General features: G+C 55.3%; 1 long non-coding RNA gene across 1 annotated transcript; it reads left to right on the top strand.

The window, feature by feature from the left end:
• The first annotated feature begins 1,312 nt into the window (after positions 1-1,312).
• Positions 1,313-14,640, top strand: LOC116745932. Its single transcript, XR_004347584.1, has 3 exons — positions 1,313-4,604; positions 13,574-13,740; positions 14,525-14,640. It is a non-coding gene; the product is annotated as an uncharacterized LOC116745932 (long non-coding RNA).
• Positions 14,641-14,907: the final 267 nt, after the last annotated feature.

Genomic DNA, 14,907 nt, shown 5'->3' with positions numbered 1-14,907 from the left:
AGTGGGAAACGCAGTGTTCGCAACTGCTCTGGCAGTGTCATCTCCACCACGTGAAAAAATATGTGCCTAGAAAATGCCTAGAAGAAACCATCCCTTTGTGCAAAGAAAAAGTTTAGGTAAATAAATGCATAACTGCAGGTGGATGCATTTTTAAATTTTCTGGAAAAGAGAATCACAAAACTGTTAACATGGGTTAATTTGAGGGAAAGGGGCAGGGAGGTGACAGGAAGGCATCTTTCACGGTGCCCCTTCTGTGGCCTCTCTTCTCTAACTCTGTGTGTGTGTGTGACTTTTCAGATGTCGGTGGGGTTATCCGGGTTGCACAATGAGGGTTCTTTTGCTTGTTTTCTTCTCCACACCTCTGCAGAGTAAAAGCATCTTTAGAGAGAAATACATTTTTGTTCATGTTGTCAAATGAACGAAATAGAAAATTAAGGAACCCCCCCCAAAAAAAAGAGACCAGAAAAAATATGTTAAGGTTTTAATAATGATTTTCTCTGGTTTGGTAGATTATTGGATTATAACTTTACTTTTTTCCTTATAGATGATCTTCCTTACAGCCAGAACTAATAAAGGTCATTTTAAAGCGAAAATGATATACCTAGGGAGCGGGCAAGACCATAAGTTGGTGAGTTTATTTGTGGGGGAGGCTCCCAACCTTCCCATCACCTGCTGTGTCCTTAGCTGCAGATTACCTTTCGGACCTGAATCCATTGCACCAGAAAATCCAAATTCAAGGTAAAATCCTACCAGTCATTTGTGGCCCCTAGGGGATGACCCTAGATAGGGAAGCAGGACAAAAATGACGAAGCACACAGAGTTTGCAAGCAAAGCGCCTGGACTGAAGTCCCAGGCTGTGTGACTTTAGGCAAGTTACTTAACTTCTCTGTGTGTCATTCCTCATCTGTAAACTGGGTATCATCAGAGTTCCTAACGTATTGAATCGTCTGTGAGATGCTCCATAAACCCTGGAGACGATGGGTGGTGTACACCAGGTGCCCGCTGGAGGATCGCTGCAGATGTGATGAGTAGCCAGTGCGTGTGGGAGGGCTCCCCGGCAGCGGTTCTCAGCATCATAGCACTGGGTACCCACACTCACACCCCTTGCACACAGAATCCAGCACCGGGCGGACTGCATACCGAGCCTAGGGCCGGAGAGAGAAGCAGGATGTCCGGTGTGACTTCCGTTGCCTTGGGGTGGGGTCTCTGAGGATCTGCGGGCGACAGGGAAGGCCGCCCACGTGTTGGGCAATTTCCTCCAGCCCAGGAGCAAGGGACAGCGGGGGGTGGGGGGGGGGGAGGCTGCCTGCCATCCTGGAGTGGCGGAGGCTGCAGACACAGTCTGCATCTGCAAGAGGCGATGTCCCGCTGTGGGTTTGTTTTGCTTTCTGTTGTTTGCTTTTATTTCGGCAGAATCAAGGCTGTCCTTGCACAGAACAGCGGGAGAGAGAAGCTGAGACGTTCGGATCTGGAGGTGTGAAGGGTGCAATTTGCTGCCCCCAAAGGTTGCAGGAGGCGGTGGGGGGACGTGTAGGTTGATTCTCTGCAGGCCAGTGGTTTCAGCAAGAGGCTGTGTCTCAAGGCCCCCGACCCAATCCATGGGACCCAGGACGGATCTCTGGCCCCTTCACTTCTCAGCATCTCTGTGGTCAGCAGGGCGGCCGGGGAGCTCATTTCTCATCCACCTCCGTAGACCCCTGCCTTCCAGGACCCCAGGAACCCCACAACCAACCCAGACCCGCTACATCAGCCTAGCGCAGGGGACTGGGGGGCTGTATTTTAGTGCCTCCCCCAGGCGGGATCCACCACAAGGGCTCTGAACAGTTCCGGCTCCTCAGCTGGCTCGTCCTGGGGAGAGGGCTGGGCCTGTCACCCTGTGTGTGTCCCCGGGCCTGTCACAGGACTGGGCGAGCAGCTGGCTCCCAGTGGGTGTCTACTGGGGGAACCAGCGCTGTCGGTGGGCCTGGAGGTTCCCTCCCTGCAGAGGGACTTGGAAGGGAGAATTCAGATCCAGGGACCCGGCATCGTCCATACCACAGGCACCTCTGTTGGCAGGAACCGATGAGCCCTGGCGGCTGAGGGTGGGGCCGCGCACATTGTACAACAGATTGACAAAGGGCCGCTGGCTTTGTGCTCCTTAATTTTAATGGGGTGTGTCTGCATGCCTGTGTGTACATGTACACGTGTGTATGTATATGCCTGCGTGTGTACATACCCGTGTGCGTGTGTGTATGTGTTTGTGTGTGTACATGGTCATATATGCATGTGTGGCAAGAGGCCGAGGGGGAGGGGGATGGGGGAGGCGTGGGGTTACTTTCGTCCCTGAGTTTTGAAATGCCCATTGTTCCTCCTTCTTCGAGGTATAAGTCCAGGAACCCCCAGCTGGGTTTAGGTTACTTGTGCCCAAAGGTTTGGGGAGGGGCAGGGCACAGAGAGGGATAAAGGGACACGTACTCAGAGTATCTGTGATCCAGGGCCAGCGGGGCAGAGGCTCGTGGAAGAGGTGGGGAGAGTGGAGCCTGAAATCATCATTTCCTCATGGAGCTACGTTGCTGCCCGCCAGATCTGAGGCTGCCAGTTCTGCCCAGGCCGGGGGGACCCCTGGCTCAGTCTTGACCTCCCCGGGGCCTTCCCCAGGCTGCGGTGCAAGTGACCCGCCCTGGGACCACAGGGCTCTCGGGACACCAGGAGGGGAGAGGGAGATAGCGAGGCCGTAGCCCGGCTTCTTTCTGGAGGAGCCGCCCAGGGATGGAGGTCTCCAGGGGCAGATCAGAGAGTTTTCCAGTGGCTCCTGAGAGGGGCAGGCAGGCTTCTCCGACCCCTTTCCTCCTGCTCTCCCCAGCCTCCCAGCCACTCTGCCCTCTCCCGCCAGCATTCCCCTCTCTCCTCCCTCCTCTCTCTCCCCCTTCCCCTTTGGCCCCTGGGTCTCCATCTCCCAGTCGCCCTCCCTCCCCTCCCGCAATCCCCAGCCTGCAGCCTCCTCTCTCCCCTCTTCTCCATCCTGCAGCCAAGAGAAGCGCGACCAAGCTGACAATGTCTGCTGTGCCTATAATGAAAAGCACGTATCCACGGGCTGCCTCTGCCTCCTGCCTTATTAATGCAAACTTTCCTGAGACGCCACCTCCGCCTTTTTCCTGGACTCTGTAAATAAACATAATTAGCCGGCAGCAGGCACGTTCATCTGTGCTTGCCCAGCGAGCTGGGTCCATCGGGTGGGTGCCAAGGACTGCGTTAGCTCCCCAGGGGGTGATGGGGCCCGTTGATGACCCCTCCTCCCCCGTTGCAAGCCTGGGCTCTTGGGCCCTTGCAGGACAGGCCACACCTTGCTGTGATGCCCGGGCCGGGACGCAGCCAGCACAGGCCAAACCCCTGTATCTGGGCTGAACCTGGGCTCTGATGGGGCTGGTGGGAGTAGGTGGGTGAGCTCGGGGAAGGGGGCTGGGCCCATAGAGGAGCTGGTTGGCTTTGGAGGGAGCGGGGCTATGTTTCTAGCTCTGATGGTAAGTCCCAGGAGGTTTCACCGGAGGGGAGGTGTCTGACAGATGACTCCAAACAGTGGGGGGTTTCCAAGCCCATTCCCTTCTGGTTTGGGGGTGACTTTCTTGGCTGTGCCAGGGTGATGGTGTAGCTCTTCCACAGCCAGCCTGGATGCTTCCCACCGACAGGACAGTGCCAAGATGAGAGCCAGGGAAGCCTAGCCATGGGCTCATTTAAGTGGAGGGATCCAGGAAGCAGGGGCTGCACACAGGGTTTTGCCCTGAGACACCTGGGGTTTGCAAAGGTGGAAACAGGAATGTATATTCTATACATGGGCATCTGCGTCAGTGTCCTGTGGCTGCCGTAATAAAGCACCACAGACCAGGTGGCTTAAACACAGAAACCTATTGTCTCCCTGTCCTTGAGGCCAGAAGTCTCTGGTTTCTTCTTAGGCTTCTCTCCTTGCCTTGCAGATGGCGTCTTCTCCCTGTGTCCTCACATGGTTGTCCCTCTGTGTGTGTCTGTTTCCTAATCTCTCCTTATAAGGTCACCAGTCATACTGGATTAAGGCCCATCCCAATGATCTCATTTCAACTTAATCATCTTTTAAAAGACACTCTTTCCAAATATAAGCTGAGGTGCTAGGGGTTAGGACTTCAACATACGAATCTGCGGGAGAGATAGTTCAGCCCACAACAGCATGTATATAATAATAATACACTCTTAAAAAACCAGAAATTCCCTTTGATCATTCTGCATAAGTTAAACGAGCTGCCAGTTTTCTTACTTTGGACGCACTTGTTGTCTGATGACGCAGGCTCTAGTGGACATCCAGCCTTGCTTGAGCCCCTGCAATGTTCCAAGTCCTGGCCTGGGCACTAGGGCACGTGGAAGATATTATGACTCCACTTTATAGATTGGGCAACTGCAACTGAGGTTAGGGGACATGCCCAGCCAACAGGTGGCAAAGCTGGGATTCAAATCCAGGTCTTTGTGTTAACGCCTGCTCTGTCCACACTGCCTTAACAGGCCACATCTCTGGCTAGCTGCTGGCCGATCAGAGCTCTCTCCCATCTCTGCCCTGTCTCTGGATCCAGGTGTCACTTGGACTCTGAGTCCCAACCACAGTAAGATGACTGGCTTTCTCCCTCTTGTCCTACCTTGGATAGCCATTGGGTCTGGGTTTGTTTCTGCTACAGATTTTCAGTGGAGCAGAGGTTAACTCTATTGGAAAGTATGTAATTAAGGTAGCCACGGAGGAAAGCACGCAGAGTGATTAACAGATAACGGCCTGATGAAAAATCCCCCCATTTCAGTTCGTTTGCTAGCTTCCCTCCAGGACGTGGTTGTATGAAAGGCCACGGTAGGTCTGCCTCTGCTGTTGCTTTGTTGTACCCTGCTTCCAAAAAGGACTCAAGTAAGGCGAGCCCCCCACCCAGGCCGAGAGCCCCCAGCTGTTCAAAGTGGATATTGGTATTTGGGGGGAAAGTTGTCCTGGTTTTAAAAAATAGGAGAGAGCTCTCCAGAAGGAACCTGAGACTAATTTTCAATGACTAGCAAGGTGTTTGGGAAATTCCCTCGTCATAGTCTGGGTTTATGGGAAACGTACTCTAAGACAGAGATTTCTGTGACAAAGTCTGTTGGGGAGCGGCCTGAGGACCGACACCTCTGGGGAGTGAAGGTAGCAGGACTGAACAGAGGGAGAAATGAGCCTCTGATGCGGTCACAGCAAAGGCCCCCCTGATCCCGGGAAGCTCTAAGGATTGATGATGCTGAGCGTGGCTTCAGCTGCTTTTATATATATATTTTTTGATTATATTTATATATATAATAAATATATATTTTTTAATATATATAAAAATTTGGTGAAGCGTATGTCCAAATCATTTTCCCATTAAAAAAAGTTGAATTGCACCTGAATCTAACATAACATTGTAAATCAACTATACTTCAATTTTTTTAAAAAATCCCTAAAAATTGAAAGAAAGAAAGAAAACTTAAAAACCGAATTGTTGGGCTTCCCTGGTGGCGCAGTGGTTGAGGGTCCAGATTGATTTCCCTCAATTTGGGCAAAAAAAACGGAAACTTCACATAAAACTGTAAATTCACTAGCTTAGTCATTCGGGAAAGAGTGACGTCAAGGAAAGACTCTGGATCATTCTGCATTTGAAGCCAAACTCTCCCTTAATGAATTGTGTAAGCCTGGGTAAGGTAGACTAACCATAAAGCACACTCTTGGCCATGCCAGGCATCGTGGCAGCCGGGGGTGCCGCTAACACATCCGACAGTCCCGGCAGCACGTGCGGTCTAGCAGGTATTGGTGCTGAACAAACGCGTGAGTTAAAATGCAGCCCCCTGTGACGCAGTGGCCTCGATTATAAAAAATAGCAGTGAAAATACCAATTGCAGGGCTCCCCTGGTGGCGCAGTGGGTGGGAGTCCGTCTGCCGATGCAGGGGACACGGGTTCGTGCCCCGGTCCGGGAAGATCCCACATGTCGCGGAGCGGCTGGGCCCGTGAGCCATGGCCGCTGAGCCTGCGCGTCCGGAGCCTGTGTTCCGCAGCGGGAGAGACCACAACAGTGAGAGGCCCGCGTATCGCCAAAAAAAAATTAAAATTAAAATTAAATAAGTAAGTAAATAAATAAAATACCAGTTGCACAGGCACAGAGGTCCCTCTTCTCATAATCTGGTCGTGGGGAATAATTACCATGAACGAGGAAAAAAGGAAGAGGGCCTTTGTCCTAACCAGACCCAAGTTCCTACCACCCCGCCACGTCACAGCTCCGTGGCTTTTAGCAAATGACCACCGCTTTGTCTCCATCTCCTTCTCTGTTGGGCAAAAATGCAGTGCCTGCCAGTGGTGGCTATGAGGACCAGGCTCATGGTCCTGGAATCCTAGTCTCCATCCCTAATTTGAGAGATAGAATATGGTAAACGCAGTTGGTCCTGCGAGAAATGCGTGGCCTGTCACCTTGGGTCCCGCCACTGTCGTCGGGCAGCATTTCCTGGGGCTCTATACGTGCCGTTCAAATTCTGCAAGTGTCAAAACCGGCCACCCTCCGTCCCTGACGAGGGCGCGTCAGCGGCCAGCCTGGGTGATTTCATTTGGAAAGAGCACCACTTCGACTTCTCAGTCGCCACTGCCTTTGCTGCTTTTGGCCCACGCGGCCCAAGCTGTGGGTCACTTGCCAAGTGAGCAGTACCCTGGGTGGAAGGCGGCTTTGTGCTCCCAACTCCTGAGACTTGCGCAGAGACTGAGCGAGGCGAGCCTTTCCCCCTTTAGAGGCGTGCGCACACGCCCCCGAGAATCCCTGCCCCTCTTTATCAACAAGGAGCCTCCGCAGGTGTTGGCGGGTCCCCTGCTCAGCTCTCCAGCTCCGTGCCTGCCCTGGCGCCGTTAGTCAGGGCGCCACTGCCGGGGTGCTGTGCATCGGCTGGCCCAGAGGGATGCTGAATGTCCGTCAATGTTGGGGACCCCGGGTCCCAGTTGGAGGGGGTGCCCAGGTTGCCCAAGAAGCTGGCCGCAGAGTGAGCCCCTGATCCCTGCTCGTGAACCATCAGGCTGGCGAATCTGAGGTTCAGGGCTCTGACCCATGCAGCTTGGTTCCCAGGCTGTGCTTTAGCCGCTACACTGCCCAGCCGCCTCGTCCCACCCAGTTATAATTCCTCTTCCAGTGAACCAAACGTTTCCATGGCCATTCCTCCCTCCCCTGCCTCCTTCACTGACCATCGTTATGGCAAACTTAGCCAGACACACGATGCCCGAGAGTCCCAGAGGAAGCGATCCTATCAAGCCATCCCAAGCCACCCAGACAAAACTGCCAGATCCAGGGGTGCTGGCTGCTGCATCCAACACACCTGAGTGGGGAGCATGGGTTGCAGGGGGACTGTGATGCTGAAGGGACGGTCCCGCCACTCCCCAGCCCTTTCCGTCCTTCTAGAGACTGTCCTCACCAGTTGGCCTGGCTGAACCACCAGAGTTCCCAAGTCTTCCTGGAGCCCTCCTCAAGGTCGAGGTCACCTTCTCCTCTCACCCGGCCTTGCCCCCTCGTGACCTCTCGTACACACTTGCCGCCCTGGGCCCAGAACCGTCAAAGCCGTGGATTCCGGGGTGTGTGACTGGCCTTCCTTATGCTGACGGCCGTGGTCTGGAGTGTCCAGCGCAAGTGTCCTCTCTGTTTTATTAGCCTGGGAAAGAAAATAGAGAGGGGGTCAAGGGTGAGGTATAGGGTCGGTCAAGGGTTTCTTCAAGGTGGGATGCAGACGTGCACATTTGTAGAAAGAGGACGGGAGAGAGAGAAGCAGGAAGGAGCATCACCCAGATGGATGAGAGAAGGAGGCTGATGAAGAGCATAGAGTAGGCAGCAGGTGAGAGCGCGGAACACGCCGGAAGCTGAACTTTGCCAGGGAGGGGACTCGGCCATCACTGCTTGAAAAGCCATTGGAGCAGAGGTGCTCCCTGAGACCGTTTCCGGCCGAGAGGGAGGAAACCCCTCTGATTGTCTGCCTCCCCTGTCCTCATCGGGGACTTGTTCCCCTGTGACCACAGTGACTGTCCCACTGCCTTCCTGCAGCCCAGCTCAGCTCTCCAGCTGCCCCCCAGTGCCCCCATATGGGTTCCTGCAGCTGTGTGTGTAGGCGGCGGGAGGGACCTGCTCAACTTCACTTTGCACCTGGAAATCAGCACAAACCCTGCGGGCAGCCTGGGAGCTGAAACCCTGGGGTACCGAGAGGAGAAAGTGGAGCTGAGTGGGGCAGATCCTGGGGGGGTTCCAGGGCAAAGTGAAGGCCCCCGGTGACATGCAGGGGCAGCAAAGGGACTCGGGGAGCCCCTTCTGCTCAGGAGACTTCAAGGGGCGAGAAACTCCATTTCTGGAGCCTCAAAGCATCAGGAAAACCGGTCTCCTGAGCCAGGTGGTGGCTCCGGTTGGACAGACAGCTGCCATGTGCCCTCGGCAAGCCTGTTTCTTGCTGTGAAATGGGGGGCTGGGACTAAGCATGGCCCCGGGTCCCTTCCGGGGCTAAACTGCCCGGCCCTGCGGCTCGGAGCTTCTCCTCACTCCCCTAGAATTCTCTCTGCTCCTTTGAAGGTAGCACCAGGCGCCAGGCCCACCTGTCGCATTGAGGGGACACAGATGTTGCTGCCGGGGGCCTCCCATCTTGGTAAGCTCACCACCGAGGTGAGGAAATGGAAGAGTCCTTGGCTGCAGACACAGAAGCCTCCCCGGCCAACGGAAGCAAAAGAGATTTATGGGCAGGCTCTGGTGTGGGAGGGGTGCTCACAGAGTTTGGGGTGCTGGCAGCAGGGGCTGCAGCTGTGGTAGCACCGAGAAGGACACCATCCAATTCCTGACCACCCTGAGACCCCTGTTCAGGGATCAGAGTCCCAGGAGAGTGTCTGGCTGAGCTCAGGACACGGCTACCCCTGGCTGTCCCAGGGCAGGGGATGCAGAACTGGTCCCTTTGTCTTCTGTGGAGGGAGGTGGGCACCCAGCATCACACCGCCCTGGGTACTACACCTCACTGGAGGGGGAGATGACACCCCTGGAGGAAAGCAGGATCCCCTTGTGGCAGCTTGAGCTCGGAGCTGGTGACAGGAACCCCACCACGTCCGTTTGGCAAGATATCAAAAGAGAAAGGCTTGAGAGAAAGAGACCGGGAAAGCAGAACCAGGTGAGATGCAGAATGTGGGCGGGGTGGGGCATGGGGGAGAGTGCAGAGCCGGGCAGCAGCCCTGCGGCAGGCCCTCCCCGGTCCAGGTTCCAGCAAATTCTGCAGACCGTGTATTCTAGTTAGAAGCTTTGGCAGCTTGGGTTGAAGTTCAGACAGCGGTTCCACACTGAGCGCTAATCTCTGCTTCACAGAACATCCCTGAGAACACGAGCGCTTGTTCCCACACTCAGCCTGGACAGGGAATCAGCGGGGCTCTGCCTTTTCTCTCGGTGGTGGCTTCTGAGCCCAGCGTCCTGGGGCCCTGGTTTCACGCAGCCAATCGGAGCGCATCTGCCGTGGCTTTGATCAGCCTGGATTGGGAAACCTCTAGGAAAAAGGGGAAAGTCCCCCAAATCTCCGTTCCACGGAGTCAGTCCTTATTTCAATCAAGAAGCCTCAGGTTCACATATTTCTATTTTTGGGGGCTGCGGTTTTTCCTCTTGAAAACTGAGCTGTTCAGTTGCCTCTTGGCACAGCCAGACGTCGACGGAAGAGGAAGGGCACAGACTATTTCCAAAGGGAGGGCGTGGAGGGGCCTGGCTGAGCCTGGGTTTGGACCCGGGTTTGGACCCGGGTTTGGAGGGCCGATCTTTCCTGGCTCATCCCAAAGTGGCTGTAAGCCAGGAGTCTCCTGGCCAAGAGGGCCTTGCCTAGCGTGGGGGTCTTCCCCCAAAGCCAGCTCCCCCTCTGCATGCCCTGCACCCACTCCCAGCCCCTGTTAATGCTTGAGGCTGGGGAGGGGGAACCAGCCCCTCTCTTTGCATTTTCCCAGGCCGAGAGGTCTTCGTATTGGAGCCTCCTTGACCTGTGCCCGGACCCTCCGAGAGTCCTTTCTTCCTCAAGCTAGATGGGTGCAGGCGGAAGCGTTCCCGGGCCGCCCTCCACCCGCCCCACCGCCGGCTTCTCCCGCCCTTTCCCGCTGTTATTGCTTGTGTTGATTTGCATATGCCATTTTGCTTGTGGTCTCCATAGCAACAACTACCAAATGGCCTAAGGATAATAGAGGGGCTCTGGGGATGGTGGGGGAGCCCAACGACGAGGGATTTGACTTTTAAAAAACGAACACGGTGACTGCACTGCATGCTTGGCACAAGCTGGCAGCCCCTCCCCGGCCTTTCCGTCCCTCCAGCCCCCTTGTGTTCTCCCCCCAGGGGCCTGGTCCCTACCTTCCGAGGGGGAGGGGAGGCAGCATGGCTCTAGAACAATGGAAGGAACAGAGGGAAGCAGAGGAGGCCAGGGAGGGGATGGGAGCGCGCACGGAGGGCAACCAGAACCCTCTGAGAGCAGCTCCATCTTACGATAAAAACCTCAAGCCAACGTCTCATCTTTTCTCCTTGTCCATTTTGTCTCTGGTCCCACCACTTCCTTCCACCCTTTCCAGCCTCCTATTTGCAAAGAAAAACAAAACAAAACAAAACACAAAGCATTACTTCATGTCTTAGGGCCTGGCTTCTAGGTCCAGAATCCAGAAAAATAACCCTCTAATTCCTTACATGTGTCCAGCCTGAGCTGTTTACAAAGTGCATTCATAGCCGCAGACCTCAAGTCCTGGTGAGGCTGGAGCCAGGACTGGGGGGACGGTCCTCGTTTCAAGATGAAAAAGTAGAGGCTTGGGGCTGGGGGGCAGGCGGGAGGTGGAGGGCCTGGCCTCCCCCAAGCCTGTGCGTCTTGCCACAGGAAACTGGAAACCTGTTCCCTATTTGGAATGTTTTACATATTCCCAGATAATTTCGCACTTCCTAGTCCCAAAGCTCTGTGAGTCAAGATCTGCCCTGGACAGGGCTCCCGCCACCCCCTCCAACTCTGCCATCCTTGGCCTCTGCCGATGGCACTGATGCCACCTGTGACCGTGATGAGAGTGAGGGATGGGGAGTGGAGAACGTGCTGGAAAAAACAAAAGAAAAAAGCAAGCATTGCTTGGGGAGTGGGAATAAACCCATACGTTGGTCATTCCCTTAACAGATGCTGAAATGAGGCCCAGGGAAGGTAAGCAACTTTTTTGAGCATATGTGTGAGTGGACACAGATGTACACAAACACACACATACACACACACGCGCGTGTGCGCGCGCACACACACACACACACACACACACACAGTGTTTCTGTCGGGACCATAAGTAACAAAAGGACAGGCCCCACCTGAGAGAAGTCTTCCTACTATGTCCTCAAGCCCAGCTGTGTTTAGCGTAGGGCAGGGGAGGGCAAACTATGGCCTGCAGTTGTTGGAGCAGTGTGCCCATTTGTTTGTGTAAGGTCCACGCCTGCTTTCATGCTACAAAAGCAGAATTGAAGAGTTGAAGCAGAGGCTGCATTGCTCGCAAGTCCTAAGATATTAATTATTTGTCCCTTTAAGAAAAAATTGCCCGACTCCTGGTATAGGGGATTGATTACAGGACTGTTCTGAGGTTCATTATTTTTCATTCCTACACAGTTGGGTCACCTGTTGTCCAACCACTATCTGTCAATCACTATTTGGGGAGAACCACTTATTTAAGGAATATTTATTGAACCTCTGCTATGTGCTAAGAACTAGAATAACCCAAGAACTACACAGAAGGAACGCAGTGTCCTGCCCTCAAAGGGCTCACAGGATCCCAAGAGAGTGACCACAGACACAGACACAGGATACAACACAGAAGGTGGATGGATGACCCAGTGCAGGCTGGGGCTGTGGTGGGAAAGGCCAGGAGAAGTTAGGGGAAGTTCCCAGTGGATGTGACAAGGAGTTGAATCTCAAAAGACCACTAGCCAGCAGCAGAGAGGAGAGTCAGATGCAGAGCTGGAAAGAGGCACGGGTGTGTTCAGTCTGGGATACACCGAGTATGAGGTGCTAGTGGCATAGCTGAGTGGAAATGAACCCGACACCGCTGTGTGTATAAGGGTCTGGCGTGCGGAAGTGAGAGTCTGCAGGTGTAGTTGTGGGGTTATTGCTATGTGGCTGGTGTGGTAGAGCATGACCAACGTGCTACAGAGAGGTTACGTTGGGAGAGGAAACTTTTTTAAAAATTTATTTTATTTATTTATGGCTGCATTGGGTATTCATTGCTGCGCGTGGGCTTTCTCTACTTGCGGCGAACGGGGGCTACTCTTCGTTGCGGTGCGCGGGCTTCTCACCGCGGTGGCTTCTCTTGTTGCAGAGCACAGGCTGTAGGTGCACAGGCTTCAGTAGTTGTGGCGCATGGGCTTCGGTAGTTGTGGCACGCAGGCTCAGTAGTTGTGGCACATGGGCTTAGTTGCTCCGTGGCATGTGGGACCTTCTCGGACCAGGGCTCGAACCCGTGTCCCCTGCATTGGCGGGCGGATTTTTAACCACTGCGCCACCAGGGAAGCCCCGGGAGAGGGAAACTTTAAATGGGGAGTTCAAGGTGGGTCTTTCTGCAGCACACGCTGTGTCACAGCCTTACACGGCCTTCGTGGTGATCTTCTCAGTAACGTGCCAGAAAACAGAGCAGAGCCTTGCAACACCTCACAGTCTGACTCTGAACCCCAGGTTTGGCCAAACAACTCAGCCCCCTTAGATTTCCACACTTGCCTCCAGAACAGCCCTTGTCCCACAGAAGCGACGGTGACATTATCGCTGTGCACATCAGTGCTCCCTGCTCTCTGAGAGTGGGGGACGGTCTCCCTCAGCTCAGCAACCCCAGGGCTCTGGACAGCGCCTGATGTGTACATAGCAGGGGCTCAATAAATGCGCCTCAGTTGATTGGCGGTCTCAGTGCAGGGTGCATGTTCGCTTCTTCTCCTAAGTTTCCATAACAGTAACGTACGTGGATTTAGGCTGCAGTGAAAACAATTGTTAGGATGATCGCTGCAGGCATGAGGTGGACCCGTTGCTGAAGATTAGCCAACAGAATATTCTGTGACAACGGAAAGGTCCTGTGCCTGCACTGCCCAGTGCAGTGGCCACCGGCCTCCCATGGCTCTCCAGCGCTGGATATGTGGCTACAGCAAAACGGGAACCGAATCTTACGTTTTACCTCATTGCAGCAGATTTTAGTTGAAATAGCTACATGTGGCCAGAGATTTCCGTACTGGACAGGACGGCTCTGGAGGCTGTCCTCATGTGCCAGGAGCTTCTAGCAGGGGGCCTCGGTCCCCTTCCTCCGGGAAGTCCCTGGGAAGTGCCAGCTATGGGGACAGACACCTCATCTGCTGAATTGACAGACGCAGGCAGGGGGAGGGGAGTTGACCTCGAAACAGCTGGCTTTGCTCAAGGAGGATTCCCGTTCCCCCACCTCCCACCGCCGCCCCCCGGACCTGGCACGTGGGCAGCGTGTTGGACACTTGGCAACTGCAACCACTCTGCTCGCCAACTCCCAGCCGCCGGCCTCCCTACCTCCTTAATTAGCTCAGGGGTAGCAACTTCATTTCCCTTTGCCAGGATCAGGAGCCGGTATCCTGGCATGTGCCAGACCTGATGGAGTGGAGAGGAAGCAGCCGGGCACCACCCCCTCACTGGGGCAGCCTCCCCATCCCACCCTCCCTGCACCCCCAGAACCTCCGCCACGCTCAGTCCCTGGGCTCAGGGATTTGCATCTCTGTTAAGTGGTGGGTTCGGCTTCTTGAGATCAGGCTGTGCTGAGTGACATCTCCATTCTGGGAAGGCGATCAGCCTGGGGGAGGGGCTGAGTGGAGAAGGGAGAGGCAGGGGGTGGAGGCCAGCTAGACCCCTCTCCTTCTCTGCTGTGCCCTTCAGTTTCTAATGGGCTTGGATTCACTCTGCAGGAGAAACGGAGGTTCCTCTCCAGTTAACAAGGGGCACCCCAGCCTGCACTGCCTGCCCAAACCTCTCTGCTGACTCCACCCCGGGTCCCGCCCTTGAGGCATCTGGTCCTGCAGCCTCACCAGAGGTGCTGGTAGGCCTGCAGATTTCCAGGCCCCAAACCCAGCCATTTCAGCCCTGAGATTGGGAACAGGGCCTGGGAATCTGCCTGCTTAACAAGCCCCCGAGGTGCTCCTACAGCTGGAGGTCCAGGAGCCACCCTGAGAACCTTAGCTCCGCCAACCAGGGCGTGGCCGGGCTGGAAGGGACCCCGGCCTCAGCTCACCAGGCCCCTGGTACAGACAGGCGAACAGTAGAGGGACTGACCGCAGCAGCCAGCTGGAAGGGGCGGAAGAGGAAACTGAGGCTCCTGGGGCTCCCCTTCCTCTCAGAGGCAGGACAAAGTGACCTGAGGCAGAAGGAGCCCCAGGAGAGGTCATGTGGCCTGTCCCCTGCCCCTAATCGTCAGGGGCGTGAGGAGCTGGCCCGAGGAGAAGGATGGAGGACTGAAGCCCCCTCTGTGTCCCCACCCCCTGCAGGTTAACCGTGTCTGTGCTTGTTTCCCCTCAGGGATGATGTAGAGAAGCCGTCTGACCTTGGCCTGTCCCAACCCTCAGGTGACCCTACCTGGCCCTGACTGGATCCCGGAGGCCCTGCTCTGAGGGGCAGGGGGTCCCCAGGAGACGGGGCGGGTGGGGGGGCGTGGACAAGGATAGGAGCCAGGAAGCAGGACCGCAGGAGAGCAGCGTGCCTCCAGACCTCCTGCGCTCCGGGCCCCCCAGATACTGGACTTCTCCTACCTGCTGCTCACCCCTTGAAAGGCCCCGTCTGCAAACAGGGCTGAGCAAATAAACACCAGGGAGTACCTGGCATGTGGAAGGCTCCCTGCTGTCTGTGAAAAGGGAGGGAGGGCGGGGAGGTGGGGCAGAAGGATGGGAGGGAGGAGGGAGGGG

The sequence above is a fragment of the Phocoena sinus genome, chromosome 20 (assembly GCF_008692025.1).
Source record: "Phocoena sinus isolate mPhoSin1 chromosome 20, mPhoSin1.pri, whole genome shotgun sequence".
In the NCBI taxonomy this organism is placed as follows: Eukaryota; Metazoa; Chordata; class Mammalia; order Artiodactyla; family Phocoenidae; genus Phocoena; species Phocoena sinus.
This window is presented reverse-complemented; position numbering and strand designations above follow the sequence as displayed.